At 43.3% G+C, this 4301-nt stretch overlaps 1 pseudogene; it reads left to right on the top strand.

Moving 5' to 3' along the window:
- The first annotated feature begins 940 nt into the window (after window positions 1-940).
- Window positions 941-996, top strand: LOC115032401 (U7 small nuclear RNA; annotated as a pseudogene).
- The last annotated feature ends 3305 nt before the right edge of the window (window positions 997-4301 follow it).

The raw sequence follows: 4301 nt of genomic DNA, 5'->3' as shown, positions 1-4301 counted from the left end.
CTGACTATGGTTCTGATTGTGTTGGCTTGATCCAGTCATGAGAGTTGTGGAGATAGAAATGAAACAGGCAGTTTCTAGTGCTCTGCTGGGTTATGTCTGGCAAGCAAAGGGCAGAGACACAAGCCTTTCTACTGAGTCCTACATCGCCATGTGGAAGGGGTGATGTGACACAGTTCTTGTCCCTGGAGTATAGCTAGCAGATTGTTGGCCTCCACATGTGCTGATGGTTGCTAGACATGAAACTTCTTTGTATAATGTACATATATTCATGTTCCTTCTTTGGGAAATGCAGTCCCTGTCAAAGTTAGTGGCTCCACAATAACTAGACACAGTCCAATAGGCGGGAATGCGTTCCTCAGCAAGCTGGTAAATGCTGTGACCTTCAGGACAGCCCTTAAAGCTGTGGGAAAGAACTCTAAAAACATGAGTTTAAAAATATAAATTTCTCAACTATGCAAAATATTAAGATGTGACATGAATTATATGAGGGGCTTCACAGACCTAAAAGAACAAGGCAGGTACACAAATGAGCCAGCTTGTCAGAGACACAAAGGCACACAGATCTCTGAGGCAAATTATTGAGTTCAAGGTCAGTCTGGGAAGGAGCAAATTTAGGTCAGGAGTGGTACAAATGGTAGTCTCAGGACAGGGATCCCACCCAGCTAGCTATTGTCTATGCTTACAAAGGCAACCAGATCTCTGGATTCATTTGCTATGTTAAAACAAAACAAAACAAAACAAAACAAAACAAAACAAAACAAAACAAAACAAAACAAAAATAATACCTGCTGTCTTCTTCTAGGAATCAAGGGACTAAGGTCATAAAATGCTGATTCATGGGATAATCAAAAGGGAACCTGGGTAAATGATTGGATAGAATTGGTGTGTAAGTAAGTCTGGGCTTTTGTCTGCATGATCTGAGCGATCTAGAGAACTATTGAAGTACTTTTATAGAATTTGTCTGGCAGGCTTTCTGACTTTTGTTGGAAAACCCATGAGCTATCCAGAGAGCTTTTAGAATGTTTTTTCTAGCAAGAGAGAGCTGTCTTGAGCAGAGAGCTGTCTAGGGAGCCATCTTGAGCAGACTACAGAGCGGTCAGGTTATACTTTCCCTGTCAGGTGTCCTTTCCCTGCTCCCAAACACCCCCTCCTCAGGAATCCTTCCCCAAGCTGAGGCTGGCACTTGGCACTTCCCTATAAGGACATGCTGATGTCTGCTTGATAATTCTGTGATTGTGCAGTACTGGTCACGAGCTGGCATCAAGCTGCCAATTGTGTTGCTTCAAAGAGTCCTGTAGAGGCTCTGGGTCCTTTCTTCAGCTCACTAACCCACTTACATTCTTGAAGGGTGCTTTTCCATTCTTTTAAATATTAAAAAAAAAAATAGTTGTGTTTCTGCAGTTGTGCTGGTGTGTAGGTATGTCTATGTGCATGTGCATATGGAGGCCAGAAGAGGATGCCAGGTTCTCTGGAACCGAATGACAGACTGTTGTGAGCTGCCCAACATGGGTGCTAGGAACAGACCTTGAGTCCTCTGGAAGAGCATCAAGTTCTCTTAAGTCCATGCGTTTCCTTTCTCATTCAACTGTTCTATGCCTAACTTGAGGTGCATGAGTTATTCTCTACCAATCCTCTTGGTAGCTGTTAAGATTTTTACCTAATCTGTTCTTCTATTAAACTCAAATAAGACTGCCCTCTGGTTTGTTTAAAGGGGTACAATAAGAAGCTGCCATCTAAGCCGCAGCAGTCACCCCTGACCATCCCTCCTTGTTGCCATCCATCCTTCCTAACCCCGTCCTCTGGTGGCATTGACAGGAGCTGCTCTGCTCACAATCAGCCCAACCATTTTATTCTAGGAATTTCTTCAGTGTGTGGAGCCTCGGGGTAATGAGCATGTCTTCGGGATTCATTCTCTCTCTCTCTCTCTCTCTCTCTCTCTCTCTCTCTCTCTCTCTCTCTCTCTCTCTGTGTGTGTGTGTGTGTGTGTGTGTGTAGTGTGTGTGTGTGTGATATGTTAGCTAATTCTCTATAGTAAACAACTTTTCACTTAAAATTACAAAAGTAATTCCTGTTTCTCCAACCGTCCCTCAGACAACTGAGAGGTTTATGGCTATTTTAACTTGATTCCTGTTCCACTCTTCCCTCCACCCAGTTTATGAGATGCCTTTGGCTCTAACTAACAATAAGGAGAGTTGGAAACTCACAGTCAGTCATTTTAATGTCAGTCGCTCCAATGCCCTGATTCAATTACTGCAGGGATAGAGCAAACGAGTGTCTTCGTATTTATTCATTATAATTATGGATCATTTCAATAGTATCTCGTTGTGCTCACAACTCATAATATTTTTAAAGTCAATAAAACTAAAATGTAAAAAAAAGAAAAGAAAAGCCTCCTATGTAAACAAAGTTGTAAATATATATGTGTGTGTATATGTGAGTGCGTGGGGGGCGGTTAACACAAAAAAAATGTGTTTCAAATAGCAAGCTAAATACACAAAATAAAGATGATGTAAAAATACTGGACATCTTAAGGTTAAATGTTATTTCAGTTATTTTTTAAGTTTTCATTTTGTCTTTAACCATGCGCAATAGCGCATGCCTTTTATCCCAGCGCTTGGGAGGCAGAGACAGGTGGATTTCTGTGACTGTGAGGGTAGCCTGATCTACATAGTGAGTTCTAGGACAGCCAGTGCTACATACTAAAACCCTATCTTAATGAAGAAATTTTATTTTATTAGTAAATTTTGTATGTAGGATGCTGGGTTTGTAGATAGGTTGGTGCCAGTACCTATAGAGTCCAGAAGTGGGCGCCAGGTATTCAGGAACTGGACTTCCAGGCAGTTGTAAGCCTGCTGTTGTGGATTCTGAGAACTAAACCTGTGTCTCCTGTAAGAACAGGACTCACTCTGACCCTCTGAGCCATTTCCTGTCGTGTGTGTGTGTGTGTGTGAGTGTGTATGTGTGTACATAGGTATGAATGCATTTATATGTGTATGTTTGTTTGTATGTGTAAACACACACACAGACTTGATGCCAGGTATTCTATGCAAAATATTTTAAGCTTCACCCAGAAATTCAGATCCTTTGCTTACAAGAAGACAATGGAGGGATCCAGTGTACTGCTGATATAAACAGGCCTTCAAGTCACAGTGTGCTGAGCCCCCTCACTGATCTCAACAATGTTAAATTCCACAACAATACAGGTTTCTAGTGTACATCACACAGTGCCCCATACACACCCCGACTCTCTCTCCTTCCTCCTACTTATTACCATTCATTATCCTGTTTAAATCTCAAAGCCCACACCTCCTTCCTTAGCATAAAATGAGGGGACTTCCAAGAGAAGCCTTCCAGTCTCAATCCTACTGTACCTGGCACTGGCTCCCTCCCTTCCTCTCTTTCCCCTCCCTCCCTCCATCCCTCCTTCCCTCTCTCTCTCTCTTTCTTCCTCTCTCCCTTCCTCATCCTTTCCCCCACTCTTTCCTTCTTTCCTGCCTTCCCCCCTTTCCTTCCTAGCAGAAGTAGCAGTACCCGTTTCTTTTCTGCTGGTGATTTTTCCATATGCTCTCACTATATAAATATGTGCTGTTCTGCATTGCTTAGAGAATAAGAGCATGGAAATCCTGCTACCTGCTCATTTCACATGCAGTCTGCTGAGCATTCTGAGCTGGACTTGGCTGGATCCTGATGTGCAGAGCCTGCAGACATGGAGGATGAATGACTTTTGGGGTCCTTGTGCTTTTTCAGTTTACCCTCCATGTGGCTACTTCCCTGAACAGACTGTGACTCTGCTATAGAAACATGAGCCTGTGGCTCCCCAGAGTTTACACTGGTTCTCCCTGACTTTGCAGCCCGATTCTACCTCACTTACTGTGTGGTGCCAGGAAGGGGCTTTGCCTATAATCTAAAGTGATAGTGATATTTCTCGTGTTTGCTTACTGCTACTATTTTCATTGTCAAAGATTGATTGTGGGGTGGCATCCAGCTGCAGCTCTAAGCCTGAGAAAATAATTTCCTGTATTTATTACTCTTCCCTCTATTGTGATCAAATACCTGACAAAGGACTCCAAAGGACTCGGAAGAAACTGGAGTTTAGTGCAGGGTTTCAAAGTTTTAGGGTTTCAGGGCTTTAGTCTGTGCTGGGCTGGCTCTATCACTTTGTGCCCAAGCGGAACTTGTCATCAGTGTGCCTGGGAGTGTGTAGGGAGGAGCTGTTCACTTCGTGGCTTGGCAGCAGGAATGTGCGAAGCAGAAAGAGGGGAAGGACTTATCCTTAGGAGACTGCCCCAGTGACTTCTGCC

The sequence above is a fragment of the Mus caroli genome, unplaced genomic scaffold, assembly GCF_978045245.1.
Source record: "Mus caroli unplaced genomic scaffold, Mus_caroli_1 scaffold_1, whole genome shotgun sequence".
Taxonomy (NCBI): Eukaryota; Metazoa; Chordata; class Mammalia; order Rodentia; family Muridae; genus Mus; species Mus caroli.
The sequence above is the reverse complement of the archived record's forward strand: the minus strand, read 5'-3'. Positions and strand labels throughout refer to the sequence as shown.